At 40.7% G+C, this 21,375-nt stretch overlaps 1 protein-coding gene across 5 annotated transcripts in view; it reads right to left on the bottom strand.

Annotated features, from left to right (window-relative positions):
• MLLT10 (MLLT10 histone lysine methyltransferase DOT1L cofactor) overlaps positions 1 to 21,375 on the bottom strand; it is a 229,860-nt gene that overhangs the window by 38,313 nt on the left and 170,172 nt on the right. The gene's annotated exons all lie outside the window — the stretch shown is intronic.

The following is a 21,375-nucleotide window of genomic DNA, read 5'->3' on the forward strand; positions in this document are numbered from 1 at the left end:
TATATATATATATATAAAATGGCTTTGGCAATAGACAGGGATCACATCAGGAATTGCTTTGTAAAAGAGCAATGAAATGTTTTTTAAGTAGAAGAACAAAGCAATTAGAGTTGCATAAAAAGCACTTGGTCAGCCTTTCAAAATGCAGATACTAAGGCTCCAGAATTCATGATTGAGAGGAGGTGAAATGGGAAAAGACTTTGTTTTAAAAAGGTCACTTATGCTAAAATGTAGAAAATAAAATGGAGTAGGACTAGACTTGAGATTCAAAGACCAATAAAGAGCTGATGACATTGTGGGGCACAGCTGTGAGGATAAACAACAGGTGGATTCTAGGGATATTCAGGAGGTAGAATAGATAGGGCTTTGACTGACTAAATGGGGTGCACAGGTGGGGGTAGAGGCGGAGGGGGGACAGAGGATTAGGGAATAATCATGACAGTGGACTACTGGGTGGTGGTAACAGTCTCTTCAAGGAACAAAGAACACAGTGGTACTATGGTAAAAGCTAGAAAGGAAGGGGAAATGAGAGTGGAAGCAAGTTATTCTCAAAAAGTGGATGGGAAGAGGAGGAAAAAAGAAAAAAATATTAAAGAGAAAACACGGAGCTATTGGGGCGGGGGGGGAAGTGGTTTGTTTTCTGTTGTGCTTTTTGTTTTTTTTAAGATGGGAGATCATGGCTCTGGCTGGGTAGTTCAGTTGGTTACAGCATTGTCCCGAAAGGTCCAGGTTGTGGGTTCAATCCTGACCAAGGCACATACAAAGAATCAACCAATGAATGCATAAATAAGTGGAACAACAAACTGATTTTTCTCTCTCTCTTTAAAAATCAATAATAATAAAAAAAATATGGGAGATCATGGTCATATGCTGATAATAAAGAGCCCATAGTGAAATAGAGGATCTTTGCAGATAAAAGTAAGAGATGGGATTATCTATACATCAGTGGGGTTCTCAACTAGGGGTGATTTTGCTCCACAGAAGACATCTGACAATGCTTGGAGACATTTTTGGCTGTCAAAGCCAGGGAGTGCTACTGGTATCTAGTATGGAGAGGCAATGGATGCTGCTAAACATCTTAGAATGCCCAGGACAACTCTTCCCAACTAAGAATTATCTGGTCCACAGTGTCAATAGTGTGGAAATTGAGGAATCCTGTTATAAATTCTTGGGAGTGTGGGAAGATATAAGATCCTAAGAACTTGACACTGTAACGAGAAGAAAGCAGGAAAAATATGAACATTAAGTGGACTACAGAAAAAAAAAGTCTTTTTGAGAAACTATAGCCCTTGAAGGCAACAATAGTTATTATATCAATATACAATTTACTTTGTTCTAAAGAACATATTATTGATTCATAATAAGTAAAAGCACCTACACTCTTTAAACAAGGAGAATAAAAGAATTGGGACATTATAAAGTCTTTACAACTATAATCAAGGCTCCTATGATATCTATAATTTCTCCAGAAAAAAAAAACAACCCATAATTTATTTGTTCAACAAATGTATCTATTACGCAAACATCTGAGAGCCCACTGTTTGCCAGACATTATTCTAAGCCCTGGAGATACAAAGCCATTCAAGACATGTGGTCTTCCCCTTCGAGAAGTTTAATGAAGGGAGGGGGCTTAAAAGGGGAGGAGAGACAATTCCATAAGACTGTGAAGGTGATAGGAACATCCTCAGGGGGTTATAAGTGCATATAAAAGAGGAATCTAACCCAGACTTAGGGCAGAGAGGGTGGGGTGGAGGTGGGAGGTCAAAAAAACTCACTGGAAAAAGCTAATTTCCAAAGGAGCTATATATAGAACAGAGGCAGAGGGTGCTGTGAGGAAAAACACACTTCAGAGAGCAGGGTAAATTCTAACAACTTATAAGGACCATCTGTATAGGCGAAGCAAGAAATGGGGAGAAAAAAGAAGCAGAAAATAGATTAAGAAGAACATTACAAGTTAAAATGTAAAAAGTTAAAAATTTTGGAGACAATAGGAAACTACTGAAGATTGTAAACAGAAGCTTGATGTGATCAGATTGGTGTATGAGGAAAACATCAATCACTGGCGCATACAAAGAATAGACTGGGAATGATATTTAAATAAACACCGAGAAAGCTATAAAGGATGGCTACAATAATACTGATGATCAAAAAACAGGAACTGAACTAAGGTAACAGCACTAACGAGATATTACAAAGGCAAGGTTCAGAGGCCTGGTAACTAATTAGACCTGAAGAAGAAAACAAAGGGAAGACTCAGGAATGACTATGAAGCACCAGTAAAGTAGGCATAAGAGTGGTGATACCAGTCACTGAAGCAGGAGTAACAATTGAGAATATCCAGCATTTGGTTACTATATGTAGGTAGGTCACTAAGATAATAGCCCAATGAGGTAAATATCACTTCCATTTTACATAGGAGCAAACATTAAAGAAATAACTGGTGTTTGAGCTCCAGCTGAAGGAGAAGGTCTCTATACATGGCTCATACAAAGCAAATTGTCTGCAAACCAGTGGTAAAACACAAGGAAGCAACTGACTACAAAAGCTGCTCCAAAGGTGCGCCCTCTACTGGAGGGGTGAAGAAACCTCAGGTTACAGGCCTGGTACAGTGGTACTCTGTGAAATTAAATGTTATCAGAAGTCCATTGCATTTCTGATTTGCAAACTTCCCTCCCAACATCTGGTGCAAGAAATTGCTCAAGATTTCAAAACAGATTTGTGCTTCCAGGGTGCAGCTACTGGTGCTTTGTAGGAGGTAAGTAAAGCCTGTCTGGTTGGCCTTTTTTAATACATCAACAATTATGCCAAAAGACATCCAACTACCATTCCACATATGTAGAGAACGGGCTTAAGAATCCACTATGATGGAAAGCATTTCATTCTTAAAAAAAAAAAAAAAAATCATCCTAGTTGGTTTGGCTCAGTGGATAGAGAGAGCATCAGCCTGCAGACTGAAGGGTCCCGGATTTAATTTGGGTCAAGAGCACGTACCTCATACCTTGGTGCAGGCTCCTGGCCCTGGTCAGGGCGCATGTGGGAGGCACCAATCAATGTGTCTCTCCCTCTCTCTCTCCCACTCTAAAAATCAATGGCAAAATATCTTTGGGTGAGGATTAAAAAAAATAATAATTAAAAACATTTTTTTCTTCTTCCTATTATTGGGAGTTAATAAACGTTAGGTATTTTTTCCCCATAGGGTCAAAAGGTAGTTAAGTATATGATTACAAGTGGAAAATGGAGGCTAGAAATCAAGTATTGGCAGTTTTTTCATTTTCATTTGTGTGTGAATTTTAAAAACATAAATGTGGGCACTTATAAAGCATTAATGCAAGTCAAAATGTTTCAGTGAACAAATTTCAGCAGTTCAACTTCAGAATAATCTTCTATATATATAAAAGGTTAATATGCTAAGTGTCCGACCAGTCGCTATGATGCACACTGACCACCAGGGGGCAGATGCTCAACACAAGAGCTGCCGTGACGCGCAGAGAAACGGCACCATGGACCTGGCGCCCACAAAGCAACACTTGGCTTCCCTCAAGTGGGACACAGGCCCTGCCACCACACCAGAGCGACAGCCCACCAAATCACAGCTGACGCTTCCGAGACCCCATGGCGCAAAATGCGGCCCACAGCCCAGCCCAGCCCGGAAACAGTCGCTGTGGGTGCCGGGTAAGGATGTCACATAGCAATGCTTGGCTTCCTCTCCCTAGCAACTAGCCTCCTTGCAGTTTTTCAGCCCAGGAACACAACTTGCTTTATAGCTAGGTGGAAACATTTCACACTTTAACCAAAGTCTGTGAAGCGTTTTCCTGTGCCTCATCTCATTTGATCCTCACATAAGTCCTGGAGTAGGTAGATAGGAGACTCGGTGGAATCCTATTTTCTTTTCATTAGCCAGAAAACGGAGATTTAGAAAGCTTAGAAACTTGACCCGACTGAAAAAAAGTAAGAAATGGTGGACCTTGAAAATGACTTCAGGATTTCTCACTGCGCAGAATATAGTCAAACACTGCTGCAGTTAAATATTTTACCCTTTGTTCTCCCTGTGTGATCTACAATAATAATCTGCTTGGTGTTGATATTTACTGCTGTGTTGCTGATAATTACCTGAAAGAGAAGTTGGGGTGCTTCACTGGGCTGGAAAAAGTTTAGCTACATCAGAAAGCAGGTCTAATTAAGCAAGCTTATTCTATCCTATCTAATAAAGAGGGAATATGCTAATTGACCCCCACACCATCACAAAGATGGCAGCACCCACAGCCAATAATGAGAGAATATGCTAATTGACTGCCCCAGAATAACTGTACCCTGTGAGAAGATAGTCTAAGTAAATTGGGAGAAGATCAATTCTGCTTTCAGCCTGCAATAAAACTGTCATAGGGATTTACCAAATAAGATAAAATAATGATTGGCAAACAGGAGCAGTATTGGCAGCTCAGGAAGGCTAACAACATTGCAGTGTCTTGCCAGCCTGAAAAAAGGCGACCTAATCCTAACTAATAAAGAGGGAATATGCTAATTGACCCTCACGTCATCACAAAGATGGCGATGCCCACAGCCAATAAGGAAGGAATATGCTAATTGACTGCCCCACCCTCAAAGATGGCGGCACCCACAGCCACAAGTTGGCAGCTCCCAGTCCCCTCAGCCCTGCCGGGGTAGCAGGTGCCCGGCCGCTCCACGCCCCTGCCTCCTGAGTTTCCCAGGCCCCTTAGCCCCCCCCAGACACCCAGGGCCGGCCCAAGGTGCAGGCAAGCCTCGGATGGTGGCTGCCCAGCCTCCCATGGATGGCCTGAGGTGCAGGCAAGCCTCGGATGGCAGCTGCCCAGCCACCCAGGACCAGCCCAAGGTGCAGGCAAACCTTGGATGGTGGCTGCCAAGCCTCCCAATGAGGCTTGCGCTGCCAGCAGTGGCAGCAGCAGAGGTGTGACGGGGCGACGCCTTCCCCTGATTGTCGGGTCGCCTCCCACCCCTGAGGGTTCCTGGACTGTGACAGGGAGCAGGCCAGGCTGAGGGCCCCCCTCCAGTGCATGAATTTTCATGCACTGGGCCTCTAGTATCTATAAAAGGCTAAGTTGGCTCGCGCATGCCCTATACATATAGAGCTATCGCTGGCACCAATCGCACATGTGTGTTTCAATCTGTCATTGTCAATCATGAATTTGGTTGGCACTTCTATTATAGAGAAAGGGCGAATAGCAATATTAAAATATTTCTAATTAATTTCCTTTCAATGTGCACGAATTTGTGCACCAGGCCACTAATCATAAATAAACCTTTTAAAATTTCCTGGACGATGACAGCATTTGAATAAAAAAAAAACACAGAAAACAACAACAATAAAAAAACAAGTACATTTCTTACTGATGGCAACTAAATGGTGTTTGTAGCATTAAAAAAAAAAAAAATCCTCACCCAAGGATATGTTTTTGTTGATTTTTAGAGAGAGGAATGGAGAAACATTGATGTGAGAGAGAAACATTGATAGGTTGCCTCCCTTTTGTGCCCCGACCAGGGATCAAACCCGCAACCTTTTAGTATATGAACAATGCTCCAATCTGAGCCACCTGGCCAAGGCTGATGTTTGCAGTATTTTTATCATCCAGTAGATGCCATCCACTCACTATACTTTCTGAGCTGTCCTACATACAAGTACGTTTTTAATGTTGTCTGTCTTCTGTGCTGTTCCTGTAAGTTTGATATTAAATGCATTAAACTATTAAAAAAAGAAATAAAGTAACTTGCTTAATGACCTAGTAGGTGGTGGAATTCGTATTCAAACTCACAGCTGTCTAATTCTATTAACTGAAACTAGTTCCTAGTACAAGTTTAAGATTCAGATTGATCATTGTGGTCTTTGAGGTGTCTGTGAACACAGAACTCTTAGATAATCTAGAACAGGATAAGATGAGCCTAAAACTTGGCAGAAAAATCAGGTCTGGAGATACAAATCTAGGAGTTAGAAGCCTAGTAAAGTTACAATAAGTAAACATGAAAACTCAATATTAAGTTTTCTACTGCTGTGCACAGTGTTGACAATTTTAACTAGTTCATATTTGGAAACGGAAATTTCACATTAAGAACTATAGATTTCTAATTTCTCCTGAAAAACTGAAGCTCTATCAACACTGAATACTATATTCTGAAATAATAACAATCTGCCAAAACTTTGGAGAGACATAGATTATTTAATCCACCCAAGTCCTGTCATTCCTTAATCTTCACCTCTTCTTTATTCATTATATAGTCTTTTTTTTTTTTCTTTTATCCTCACCCAGGGATATTTTTTCAATTGATTTTCAGATAGAGTGGAAGGGAGGGAGAAAGGTAGAGAGAGAGGGAGTGGGATAGAGAGAAACATAGATATGAGAGAGACACTTTGATTAGTTATCTCTTGCACAAGCCCGACCCATGACCAGCGCCAGGGATCAAACCTGCAACCCAGGGACACGCCTCTGACAGGGAATCGAACCCATGACCATTCAGTACCTGGACTGATGCTCTAACCACTGAAAACACTGACCAGGGCCATTATAGATTCTTTAATCCACCAGTGTCCCATCATTCCTTATTCTTCACCTCTTCTTCATTCATTTATGTTACTTACCTTTCTGGACCCAATAAGTATTTGATTTACAACTCCTGATATGAAAGTAGGTCAAAGCCAACAAATAGAAAAATGAGATCACCAAGGGAAAGTTCTCACCATGATCAAGAGAAGAGAACAAAATACAGAACCCTAGGGAATATTACCATTTAAAGTGTTGACATAAATAAATACATACATATATACATACATACAAAAAAAAAAAGACCACACAGAACAAAATTAAAATATGAAGAGAAAATCTTAGGAACCACTTGGATAATTTCAAATGAAAGATCAAATGATCCTATTGGTCATTTAAGGGAAGGCCAGAAAAAGGAGTCATTAAATGTGACAATAAATCTTGGCAAGATAACTCTTATAGGTTTGGTTGTGAAGAACAGAAAAGCGCCCTGCTGGTGTGGCTCAGTGTTTGAGCGTCAACCTATGAACCAGGAGGTTGCGGTTCGATTCCTAGTTAGGGCACATCCCCGGGTTGTGGGCTCGATCCCCAGTGTGAGGCAATCAGGAGGAAGTTGATCAATGATTCTCTCTCATCATTGATATTTCTATCTCTCTCTCCCTCTCCTTTCTTCTCTGAAATAAATTAAAATATATTTTAAAAAAAAGAACAGAAAAGAGATAGCATGTAAATGAAGCAAATATCTATAAACCTTATATTCCAAAGGACAGGCACACAGTTGAGGGTAAAACATTTTTTAGTTTTTTACCCCATAGTTCATTTACCAAATATTTATTGAAGTTCTTATTAAAAAGGCACTGAGGATCACAAAGAACAGAAAGAAATTCTACCTTTAAATAATTTACAACCTCATAACAGAGCTAGTAAGTACTGATATGAAGAGAAATGCTAGGTACAATGAGAAGGACATATGCCATGAAGAAAGATTTAAATTTAGAGGAAGAGACTGAGGTGGAAAAGTCCCAGGGAGTAGTACTTATTGAACTCTGCTTTTTAAAAGTACCTTGACAGTAAAGCATCAAACAGACTGTCAAATTACAGGGGGAAAGTTAGGGAGAGGTGGGGGAGATAAGAGATCAATCAAAGGACTTGTATGCATGCATATAAGCATAACCAACGGATGCAAAACTCTGGGGGGTGAGGGCATATATGGGAGTGGGGTGGGGGGTGGCAATGGTAAGATATGTACACATATAATACCTTAATAAAAAAATTGAGAAAAAAAATTAAAAAAAAATAAAGTGAGGTACAGGGTAAAAATAAATAAATAAATAAATAAATAAATAAATAAAAGTACCTTGAAAGGTAGAATGCTAATTATCTATGTGTGTTTTTTAAATGGTGAAAAATCATACTATACTATACATTGAATCCCCAACTTCTATAACTAAAAGACAGTTGGAGGCAGTACCACTGAAATTGTTCTCTTCTATAAAACCAAGAAAATAGCTACCGTAAAGGCTTTTATTTGAGAATATCCTTGTAATGGTTGCAGCAATTCCTAATACACAATAAGTTTCCATAAATGGCAGCAACAGCTATTTTAGAGTTAATGCTCTAATTAAAAACTTATCTTTAAGTCAGCAAAGTACAGTATTACAATTGTCAGGTCCTCTAATGTCCCTACTACACTTTGAAAACGGCAAATACCATTACCACATGCAATAATATACTGTAAAAGTATAATACTGAGAAGCAAAACTGTGGTGATTGAGGACCTTCGATCTCTAAACTTAAATTTGTTTTTTAACATCACTTAAATGGGAAAGTGCACAGCTAAATGCATAATGAAGTGATTATACTTTGAAACTGTGTCTGGTACTCAGGTTACTGCTATAAAATAGAATAAATCAAAATTTCCTTTCCTATCAAGGTAGGAAAGCATAAAATTCTAAATCTTTTTTAAAAAATGAGAATCACTGACACTTCAATACCTCAGCTATAATTGGTACAGCATGAGCAGTTTACTAAGATCTCTAGATATTTTTTCACAAGGCAAAGAATACACCTTAGATTTTTTTCTATACCTGCTTTCTATTTAACTTCACTCTATTTTCATCTTTTTAGAAGTCATTTGTTATTTCAATCCAAATAAAGGTGACATTCATCAAATTAAACAGAGCTGAGTCCTGCAATGCATAGCTCTAGGAAACCCTGAAATTCATCTATTCAGGATAGAGAATAGACACTAAGATGCAGAATGATACAGAGGGTGGCAGTAACACACTGATTCATTCAATCATTAATCCATCCAGCCATCAAACAAATATGTATTGCTTCTCTATTAGGAGACAGGCACTGTACTAAGGGCAGGGAATAAAGTAGGTAACAAGACAAACAAGATCTCTGGTCTGTAGGGATTTACCATTTAACAAGGAGGCAAATGTTAAAACAAACATGACTATAAATTGTGACAAGTCCTATGATGGAAGAGAAAAGAGAACAATAAGGATGAAAAATTAGAAAGCAGAAAAGACCTCTCTAAAGAAATGACACTAAAGCGATGACCTAAAAGTTAGGTTGGTAGATGTTAACTGCACAAAGAGTTAAGTAGAAAAGCTTGTTCAAAGGGTAAGGAAAAAGGAAAAAAAGGTAATGTGGCTAATGCACAATGGAAAGAGTGATAGAAGACAACGTTGGAGAGAGGGAAGGAGCAGATCTCACAGGACCTTGTAAGCCATGTAAAGGTGTTTACAATTTATGTTGCGATTAATAGGAAGATACAAACAACAAAGAATATGAGTTAGTTTTTACATGATCATCCCTCTAACTGTTATGTAGCAAATGAACTGAAAGAGGGAAGAGTGGAAACAGAAAGATCATTTAGGAGGTGACTCCACAATCTAGATGAAAGATTATGTAACTCTGGACTATGGTAGTAGTGGTACTGAACAAGGAGAAAGGGCATCTAGAAGTTGGAATCACCTAACCTTGATGATAAGCTATATTTGGTAAAGAACAGTATTATAAACTAGAGGCCCGGTGCACGAAATTCGTGCGCGGGGGTGTGTGTCCCTCAGCCCAGCCTGCACCCTCTCCAATCTGGGACCCCTTGAGGGATGTCCAGGTAGGATCGGGCCTAAATGGGCAGTCAGACATCCCTCTCACAATCCAGGACTGCTGGCTCCCAACTGCTCGCCTGCCTGCCTTCTTGATTGCCCCTAACTGCTTCTGCCTGCCAGCCTGATCACCCCCTAACCACTCCCCTGCCAGCCTGTTTGCCCCCAACCTCCCTCCTCTGCCAGCCTGGTCACCCCTAACTGCCCTCCCCTGCAGGCTTGATCCCCCCCAACTGCCCTCCCTTGCAGGCCCGGTTCCTCCCAACTGCTCTCCCCTGCTGGCCTGATCACCCACAACTGCCCTCTCCTGCTGGCCATCTTGTGGTGTGTAGGAAGCGGTTATAGGGTTCAGCCTCAGACTGACCTGCTGGCAAAGTCACAAACAAGTCCCAAGCTTGGAAGGGCACAGTCCTCTAAGCATAATTAAGCTTGATCCTGTAACTGATCCCTAGATCTTTCTTGGGTAGCTAGTGGGCTGTGGGAGGGGCAGCAAGTGCTGCCAAAACAAGTGAAACTTACAAGAACATTGTCAATTGCCTTGTTTGTCCCTGATTATAAATAAAGCCTCAGCTTTGCAGTCTGGATCGGTTCTGTGGCCTCAGCCAGGCACAGAAAGATCCACCCAGGCTCCCAGCTTCATGAATCTATTTCTGCATCTTGTTTTCTTTATTTCTATTATTTTCTCAATCCCTGGCCGCCTCCATTTAGAACTGGTTCGTTCATCTCTCTTTCCGCGTGGGACACGGAAAAGGGAGATCCCCGCCGCATCAGGCCCCCGCATTCTGGCGACCAACGTGGGCCATGAAAGAGGCAACAAGAGGTAAGAGGCAAGGGATCGCTCCCAAGAATTGCGTGCACCACAGATTTAAGAAATGTAAGGTAATTGGGAATGTACTGTATTGAACTGAATTGAAATAGCCAGGTGTAAAACGTAGGTAATCCTCAAAAATGCTTTAAACTATGCTGTTAAGTATTGTTGATGAAACCTGGGGAAAGGTTAGAAAGCAGTTGTGTGACCAATACTCAGCAAAAGTCCAGAGCAAATTCCTATTTTAATTGGTGATGGCCTTGATTAAGCACAGAAGAGCTTAAGAATGTGTATGTGGGGTGCAGTGGAAGGGTGCAAGTCTCTAAGAATACCATCTGCACCTCCTCTGCCTCCATGTGTAAACTACTTGTAACCAGGTAGAAAAGAATAAAAGGAACTTCTCAGCAACTGCCAATAATTCTTTATCTTAAAAAATCTTTTTCTTTCCTTAAAAAATAAAAAAATAAAAATAAAAATTGAAAAAAATAAAATAAAAACAGTAGATGCCAGATCATTACTGAAACTTCCCCTGAAGAAACAAGGAGGTGGGGGAAAGGAGACACGCAGAAAAGGACACAGAAAAGGGAGATCCCCGCCGCATCAGACCCCTGCATTCGTGGCCATCTTGTGTCCACACGGGGGCAGCCATCTTGTGTGTTGGAGTGACAGTCAATTTGCATATTATGCTTTTATTAGATAAGATAGAGGCCTGGTGCATGGGGTGAGGGGGGGGCCCCCCGCGGCTAGTTTGCCCTGAAGGGTGTCCCGGATCAGGGTGGGGGTTCCCTTGGGGCGTGGGGTGGCCTGGGCCAGGGGCCTGTGGTGGTTTGCAGGCTGTCCATGCCCCCTGGCGACCCAAGCGAAGGCCCTGGTATCTGGAATTTATTTATCTTCTATCATTGAAACTTTGTAGCCTTGAGCGGAACCAAGCCTCCTTCTCGCTCTGTGGCCGCAGCCATTTTTGTTGGGATTTATCTTCTATAATTGAAACTTGGTAGCCTTGAGCAGAGGCCAAAGCCGGCCAGGGCAGGCGGAAAGCTTGGCTTCCACTATTGCCGGGGAAACCCAAACCTCCTGCTCTCTCCGTGGCTGCAGCAGAGTTATGGTCAATTTGCACATTACTCTTTTATTAGATAGGACAGGGGTGTGTGTCCCTCAGCCCAGCCTGCACCCTCCCCAATCTGGGATCCCTCGAAGGATGTCCGACTGCTTGTTTAGGCCTGATCCCATGGACGGCTGGCTCCCAACTCCTCGCCTGCCTGCCTTCGTGATTGCCCCTAACTGCTCTGCCTGCCACCTGATCACCCTCTAACCACTCCCCTGCCAGCCTGATTGATGCCTAACTGCTCCCCTGCCAGCCTGTTTGCCCCTAACTGCCCTCCCCTAGAGGCCTGATCCCCCCTAACTGCCCTCCCCTGCAGGCCTGGTCCCTCCCAACTGCTCTCCCCTGCAGGCCCAGTCGCCCCCAACTCTGCTCCTCTGCCGTCCTGGTCACCCCTAACTACTCTCCCCTGCAGGCTTGATCGCCCCCAACTGCCCTCCCTTGCAGGCCTGGTCCCTCCCAACTGCCCTCCCCTGCTGGCCTCATCGCCCACAACTGCCCTCCCTTGCAGGGCTGGTCCCTCCCAAATGCCCTCCCCTGCTGGCCATCTTGTGTCCACATGGGGGCAGCCATCTTTGACCACATGGTGGCAGCCATCTTGTGTGTTGGAGTGACGGTCAATTTGCGTATCACTCTTTTATTAGATAGGCTGAATCCCAGGTTTCTGGCTGGTGATTGTAAGTGCCATTTACTGAGACAGTGAAAAGTGAGCAGGAAGAATGGATTTTTTGGTAAAAGAGAAAAAAGCTGGTTTAGGACTAAGTCTTTTTGAAGACTTCCAACATTTCAAGAATAATTAGTTCAAAGAGAAATTTGTAACGAAAATTGAGATCTGTAAAATCATGAATGCAGCATTATTGAAGAAAAGAGTCTGAAATAAGAAGGGGCACTCATCAGCTGTATCACATAATGCTGAATTGGACCTGGAAACATCATGGTATCTCAGGATGAACAGTACAGTGTGGGCAGAGCCAAGAGAACATTGTTTAGACCTAAGCTTTTTTTAGTATGCCCACTGCAAGTTACCTAAAATCTATATATAAGACATAAGTATATCTTTCCAGTGACAGAAATATTACTGTTCACCAACCACAGTTTCTGCTTCCCAGTTTCAAACTGCCTGGGAGGCCAAATCAGTACCACATCAAGTTGCTTGTTCAACAAAGAAGAGTAAATGAATAGGATAGTCTTGATAATTATTTAACCAAGCAAATGATTAAACCTCATGAGTTATCTCTAGCCCACATCCCAAGAGACTGGATATTCTTTTCTGGTGATTAATACTTGTGAAGTAGTTAAAAGTCCAAATCCTGCTCCCTTATGCAAATAACAACCTCTATGAACCCAATACACCTCATCTATATAAAATGAGGATGGTACCAATGATTTCATATGGCTGGTGAAAGGTTTAGCTAATATATATAAAGCAGCTATATTATTAAAGGAGAAACAATATCTATTAATGTTAAAAGAAATAAATAGGATAATATGCACAATAATAGAAAGCTTCCATTGGTAATGTTGCCTTAATGTCCCTTCCCTTTGGTGACTAATGAATAAACACTTTGGATATTCTGTATCTTGGCTTTTCATGTCTAGATTATGGAATACGTATCTATATGATTAACACATTCATTACTTAGAGAGGGTAAAATAAAATATGTTGAGAAAGTGAGGGGGGAGGCAGGAGAGGAGAAGAGAAAAGGTGGTTATAGTAAGAGGAAATCTTAACAAAAAAATATACTAAGAAGTCATCTAAGATGAAAACTGAAAAATACCCACTGGACCTGGCAATGTAACAACTATTCCTGACCTGAGTGGAATACTAGTTCTAGAAACCAGTATGAAGTGGTTTGAAAAATCAATCAATGAGAGAATTTCTGTTTCTGGCAAGTAGGCAGACTGAACAGCCTAAGATTCTTCCTAATTAAAATTAGGTTGAAGAATGAATAGCTAAGTCCACAAAAAGTAAGAGAAGTCCTTAGGGGTGAAAATGGGGGACATCTGTAATAGTGTCAACAATAAAAAACAAAACAAAACAAAGAAATTCACAATAAAGTCTGTGTTGCAAATGAAAAAAATAAGAGGAAAAAGTTTTAACAGGTGGTCCTAGAGGAGCCAGCCTGTAACTGACCTAGGAGCTTTGGCTTTAATGCCAACAAGGAAAAAGAGAGACTTTGGACCTCAAAAGGATGGAAAGTTGAAACTGATGAGAACCCATTTATGCCCTCTTAGGGAAAATGTAGACCACCCCACCCCTGCCAAAACCCCACAAAACCTAAATATCACATCATAGGGAGAAAATAAGGATGCTTGTCCAATTTGACCCAAGTTCTGAGTACAGAATGAAAAGTCTGTCCCAAGAATTTATGGCCATAGTCTCGTCTTCTAATAGGTTTGGGGCTTGAATTTACACAATGTGCCTGATACAGTAAATTCCAAACATTATATTAACGTAAAAAGGGATCAAGTGGTACTGTCACTGGCGTACACAGCAGAAACAAACACAAAACTTCTGAAGGAATATATCCTCAATTCAGGCTATAAAATAAGATCACAATCCCATATTAGAAAACATGGAAGGAAACAATCCCTCTGATCATAAGATGGCAGACATAAACATTAAGAATAACCATCTTGGCCGAAACCGGTTTGGCTCGGTGGATAGAGCGTCGGTCTGCGGACTTAAAGGTCCCAGGTTTGATTCTGGTCAAGGGCATGTACATTGGTTGCGGGCACATCCCCAGTAGGGGGTGTGCAGGAGGCAGCTGGTCGATGTTTCTCTCTCGCTGGTCGATGTTTCTCTCTCATCGATGTTTCTAGCTCTCTATCCCTCTCCCTTCCTCTCTGTAAAAAAATCAATAAAATATATTTTTTAAAAAATGACCGTCTTGCCCTGCCAGTGTGGTCCAGTGGTTGAGCACTGACCCAGGAACAAGAGGTTTGCTTCCTAGTTGGGGCACATGCCTGGGTTGTGGGCTCGATCCCCAGTAGGGGGTGTGCAGGAGGCAGCCAATTGGTGATGTTTCTCTCTCATTGATATTTCTATCTCTCTATCCCTCTCCCTTTCTCTCTCTAAAATCATTTTTAAAAAATGACCAACTTAAAATAGAAACAGCAAATATTTTAAATTACTATGAATCTAAGAGGAGGAATCAAATAGGTGAGAAAAAACAACAACAACTCTATATAAAAAAGAGCGTAAGATACTGGTATGGTAGGCAGATTCTACGACTATCCTCCCAAGCTACCCATCCACTGGTTATTCAAACACTAATCTAGGTACACCTGTGAGGACTTGGCAGCTTGAATTAAAGTGCTGATTAGCTGATCACCTTAAAATGGATAGATTATTCTGGATTATGAGGGTGGGCCCAGTGTAATCACAGGAGCCATTAAAAACAGAAGGGCAAAAGAGTCAGTGGGAAATGTAGCAGAAGGGGAAGTTAGAGAGATTCTAAGTGCAAAAAGAATTCAACTCACCTTTGCTGGTTCTAAAATGTATGGACACATGTGCAAGGACAGAAGAGAAGCCTCTAGGAGCTAAGGAAGGCTCTTACCTAGCAGCCAGAAAGGAAATGATAACCTCAGTCTTATAACTGCAACGAATATACTGCATTCTGACAAAAACCTGAATGAGCTTTAAAGTGACTATTCCCAGTCTCCACATAGTCAGAGCCCAGCTGTCCACCTTGATTTCAGCCTTGTGAGACTCTAGCAGAGAAACCAGCGAACCCAACCTGGACTTCTGGTGTGCTAATAAAGTTGTATGGTTTTAAAATGCTAATTTTGTGATAATTTGTTATGGCAGCAATAGAAAACTGATATGCTTGTAATGCCAGAAAGTAAGAGAGCGTTCAAAGAATAATGAGGGCATATCCAAAGGACATAAAGCCAACTTAAAGGGGCTAACCTGTAAACAATTTGAGCATCACAATAGATATATTATAACCCGTACTTCCATAATTCATACTGATAGAAAATGAAAGTTTAATTAGGAATGGGTTTTTATGTGGTCTCACAGTTTATTCCACAAAATACTAATTTATTGAATAGGAAAAGAAAACCTTTTCATTGGAAAAATCTGATTATGTGCCATCTGAAAAGATGCAATGTTAGATCACTTCTATGATATCCTGTTTCAAACAACCTGAATCTAACAATAAAAAAATAAACAAAATCCAAAATAACTAGCCTACAATCTTCAAAAATGTTGATATGACTGGTAAAACATAAATGGCATCTGAAGACTAGATGGTAGTGATATGGCAATGTTAATTTTCTGTTCTTGACAGTTGTACAGTGACTTTGTAGGAGAATATCCTTGTTTGTAAGAAATATTTAAGTGTTCAGGGCTAGATGGGGTACTATATCTGCAACTTACTCTCAAATTGTTTACGAAAATAAAGTTCTCTATACTATACTTGCAAGTTTTTTGTAAGTTTGAGATAATTTCAAAATAAAAAAATTTAGGTGTAAGAAAAGAGCTACATACACATTCTTAAAAACAAGAAAGAAAAAGAAAAACAAAACTAGACCAGGTCAATTTTAAAAAGGTTCACAAAGAACTCCTAAAATTGAAAAACATGTTCAATAAAATTATTTACTGAATAATCAGGTAAATAACAATTACAATAATAACAATAGGTAAATAATAATAGAGCTAAAAAATGATAAGTAAACAAATAAGATCAAAAGAAATTACCCAGATATAGCATAGAAAGATTAAGAAATGAAAATGATAAAAGAGTGATTAGGGAACACGGACAAAATGCAAGTTCAAATATGTCTACCAAAAATTCCTAAAGAATAGAAATAGGAAGAAGCACATTTTAAAGGATAATGGCTACAAATGTGTCCAGAATTGATTAAAACACAAATTCTCTCAAGAGGAAGCACAAGTAAAGTTAAATGGAGATATACTGTCCTAAGCAGAGAGAGGATCTTAAGTGGGTGAGTTAGAACAGTTTGAGGGGTTGACAAACAATTAGGAATGTGGAATTTTAAAAGTTGGCTTTTTGGTTTGGGGTTTTTTCAAGAGGAGAGACAGACAGTAGAGGATGTTTAGATAAAGATAAATGGTTGTGAAAAAGCGAATGAAGAAACTACAATGACAAGGTCTTTGAGGCGGGCAGAATAGGATGAGATCCAGAGCAAAAGGACTAGTCTTTGAAAGCAGAACTGGACAGAAGGAAAAGAGAATGGATACAAATTAAGTCAGGCTGCAAAATTGGGAAATAAAAAGATGAAGTTTTTTCTGGGAATAAGAGACAAAGACATCTAACATACTGCAGAAGTGGAAGGAAGTTAAAAACAAACAAACTATCATGGCAAAAAAGTAAAGAGGGGTTTCCTAGAGATGTGTATTAACATTGTTAAGCAATTTAAATGTCAGTTGAGGCTAGTATCATGAATCAATTACATGAATTGGTACATAGTGTTAATTTTTTAAATCTAGAAACACTTAGATCACATGAAATATAAAAATATAAGTGGTCAGATTAATGAGGGAGAGTACTTCAACTAGGAAGAGATGAGACACACCTAAATTAATACCAATCATAAACCTAGATGAGAAACATCATGCAGTGCATCACATGTTGATTTTTTGTTTGTTTCTTTAGTTTAAGTAAATTAAAAGGAAGGCTTAATAGGGAAAAAAATGCCAATTAAAATGCAGAACATAATCTTTTTTTTTTTTTCAGAACATAATCTTATTGGATTTGGCAGATATTAAAACAATTTACCATTCTTCATTAAAGGTTTTCTATAATTTAATAAAAACAAAAGAACTGACATTAAATTTTAGAAAATGAAGGCAAGAAAAAACTACTCTGAAACCCATAATTTTAACACAACCACTATGATAATTTTATCTAACAATTTATTCTGCAATTATTCATTTATATTTCTGACTATTCCAACAATAATCTGAACCCTATGAAAACAAGAATCATAGAGTAAGAAATTGACAGTCCTTTGTCATATATATTATTTTATACATAATACATATACAATTTGTTGTTCTGGGTTTGGTGTATGAGAAAATATGTCACGGATATATTTCCAAATTCCTCAATAAGCTTCCTAAATGTCACTTAATAATCAAATCCAGGAGTTGCTACAAGAAAAATATGAATGTGATTTTTTACATTTCCAGTATTTCTAATTTTTCGCTATGATAAATACCCCTACAAGTCTAGCCTTTTCATATGCTCCTTAGGACAGAAGTCACTTCTATTTAGTCCTTTCAGATCTCTTCCCAAGAAGCACTTCATTTTAACCCTTTGCACTCGCTTACTTTTTTCTCGATTCCTTTATTCTACTCGGGATTTAATTTTTTAAATACCCCAAATTTTATAAAGCGCGGCAGTAGGATAAAAAACTGGAGTTTCTTGCTGAAACCGGTTTGGCTCAATGGATAGAGCGTCGGTCTGCGGACTGAAGGGTCCCAGGTTCGATTCCGGTCAAGGGCATATACACTGGCTGCAGGCACATCCCTGGTGGGGGGTGTGCAGGAGGCAGCTGGTCGATGATTCTCTCTCATCGATGTTTCTAGCTCTCTATCCCTCTCCCTTCCTCTCTATAAGAAATCAATAAAATATATTTAAAAACACACACACACACACAAAAAAAAACTGGAGTTTCTTTTCATACAAACTTATTTGGATTTTTTTATATTTCAAATTATTGATACATTCAATAACCGTCACACTCGACATCCCAGTGCAAAAGGTTAATAGTCCATGCTTTAGAATTCTTTCCTTGTTTTTGGTATTTTTTTAAAAAATATATTTTTATTTATTTCAGAAAGGAAGGGAGAAAGAGAGAACATCAATGATGAGAATCATTGACCAGCTGCCTCCTGCACGCCCCCCACTGGGGATCGAGCCCGCAACCCGGGCCCTTGACCAGAATCAAACCAGGTAGTCCGCAGGCTGAGGCTCTATCCACTGAGCCAAATCAGATAGGGCTGTTTTTGGTATTTTAACATTTTCCTATAACATGTCCAGAAGAGAACTTTTTCTCCCCTCTTTTTTCTTTGGCACTCTATGAGCCATTTCAATCTAAGATCTCTCATCTTTTTTTTTTAATTATTACTTTATTGATTAAGGTATCACATATCTGTCATCAACCCCCCTCCCTTTCCCATCCCAAACTCCCCCACACACATGTCCCCATGCCCCTGTTGTCCGTGATCACTGGTTAGGCTCATATGCAAGCACACAAGTCCTTTGGTTGATCTATCTCCCTTGTCCCCACCCTCCCCTACCTTCCCTCTGAGGTCTGACAGTCTGATCAATGCTGTTCTTGCTCTTCAGTCTATGTTGTTAATCATTTCCCCTAAGATCTCTCATCTTTGTAAAAGTAGTTTACCTCCATTATTTCTTCAAATTATTCCTCCATCCCCCCACACTCTCAACCCTGTCCATTTCTCTCTCTCTCCCTTTCTGAGGCTCCTGTTTCCTGGGTTTTACTACTGTACTCCATGTTATATAGCTTTTATTTTGTATATGTGTGTGTGTCCTCTCCTCCTTCCTAAGGATTTCCTTAATCTAAACTACCCATTATACTATTTTGATCCTTGGCTATATCTGTTGTGCTATTTATCCCATGTGTTGTGTTCTTTGACTAATGTAATTTTCCATACCCAAAGTTTCTAGTTTTTTTAAAAATATTTTCTGTTTCAAATTATTATCTTCCTTCATGTCTTTTATATGTTTATCACACTAACATGTTTTCTCTCTATAGGTCCATAAGGACTGATCTGGATAGGAAATTAGATTTCCTATTATTGCCAAGATGGTCTCCTAAATCTTGACATACCCAGAAACAATTTTCAGTAAAAGCTTCCTAATACACCTTTTGAATGAAAACATTACTTGCTCCTAATATTGTTAATATAATGGAGAAAAGTCTAAGAAGCATAATTTCAAATACATGGCTATTATATAAATACTAGAGACCTGATGCACGAAGATATATGCAAGAATGGGCCTTCCTTCCCCTGGCTACTGGCAATGCCTTCACTCTGGCTGCATCCGCCTTTCTGCTCTGGCCCAGAGCCACCTTTCCACCTTCCCACGCTGCCCAGAGGCCAGGAGCAGCTGGGGTGGTGCAGAATGCCTGTGCCTTGCCCTGCCCCGCCCCTGCATATGCAAATTAACCCACCACTTTGTAGGGTTAATTTGCATACTCACTCCTGATTGGCTGATGGGTGTCATGAAGGTACGGTCAATTAGCATGTTACTCTTTTATTAGTGTTTTTTAAAAATATATATATTTTATTTATTTTTTACAGAGAGGAAGGGAGAGGGATAGAGAGTTAGAAACATCGATCGGCTGTCTCCTGCACACTCCCTACTGGGGATGTGCCCGCAACCAAGGTACATGCCCTTGACCGGAATCGAACCTGGGACCCTTGAGTCCGCAGGCCGACACTCTATCCACCGAGCCATACTGGTGAGGGCATCTTTTATTAGTGTTGACTAGAGGCCCAATGCACAAAATTTGTGCAAAGAGCTCAGCCCTAGCAGCCACGGCGCTGCCTGGGCCCTTGCAGCCCCAGCTTCGTCCAGAAGGTCATCCAGAATGTCGTTCGGCTGTCCAGTCTAATTAGCATATTACGCTTTTATTATTATAGATACGATTCCATCCAGAAATATTGAAATAAAATAACCCTTTGAGTATGAAACTAGTATTAACCATCTAGAGAAACAACTCACCATAATACATGGTCTATAACTCCATAATCAAGGTGATTGGGACATAATTTTTATGAACACATGACTAGAAATTAATGTGAAAGGAAGCTGAAAAACAACTGTATTATAAAGAAGGAAAAGAATCTTATCAAGAAGGTGATAATCTTTAAACATGACTTCATTAATTGTCCTTACTCTGGTATCAGATTCACTAAGCAAGCAACTTCCCAATTATAATTCATTTGCCCAAGATTACTTTAAGTAAGAATAAGGCAAGCAACGTTTCTCATTATAGGCAGTTATATTTTTACTAGAAGCCCGTTGCACGAAGATTCATGCAATAGACCTTCATTCACCTGGCTGCCTGCACCAGTTTTCCGCCAGCACCGGGGACCCAGGTCTTGGCTCTGGCCACCGCCTTCCGCCTTCTTTCAGGGTCGGGGCTTGGCCCCGCACCGCCAGCAGCGATGGGAGCGGTGGGAGGCCCCGGTGCCTCCCGCCGGCCCCAGTTCCCTCAGCCACTCAGCGATGGGAGCGGTGGGAGGCCCTGGCGCCTCCCGCCGGCCCTGGTTCCTTCAGCAGCTCAGCAATCGGAGCGGAGGGAGGCCCCGGTTCCCGCGGTGATGGGGGGCGGGGCAGCACATGGGGGCTGCCATCTTTACTGGGTTAATTTGCATAGCACCCTGATTGGCTGTGGGCATAGCGAAGGTACGGTCAATTAGCATATTACTGTTTTATTAGGTAGGATCATAAATAACTAAATGACATACTTCCCTATCATCATTTCTGAGATACTGGCTTGAGTAAGCCCACTTGATCAACTCTAGGTATATTGGACAAAACCAAAAGAAAGCGAATCTCTCTATATAAAACCCTAATATGCAAATAGACCGAACAGCAAAACCAAACAACCGATCGTTATGACATGCATTGACCACCAGGGGGGCGCACGTGGAACATGGAGGGCATTGGCCACAGTGGGATGGTGGAGCAGGTGAGTGGGGGCACCAGACCAAGGTGGGGCACCGGTTGCTGTCATGGGGGGCAAGCCTCTGGTGTTTCCTGAAAATTCTTTGCTCTCATGAGCCGTGGTCCTGCTGGGCACTTGTACCCGCTGCCGGCTCCCAGC

This window comes from Eptesicus fuscus, chromosome 2, assembly GCF_027574615.1.
Source record: "Eptesicus fuscus isolate TK198812 chromosome 2, DD_ASM_mEF_20220401, whole genome shotgun sequence".
NCBI classification, from domain to species: Eukaryota; Metazoa; Chordata; class Mammalia; order Chiroptera; family Vespertilionidae; genus Eptesicus; species Eptesicus fuscus.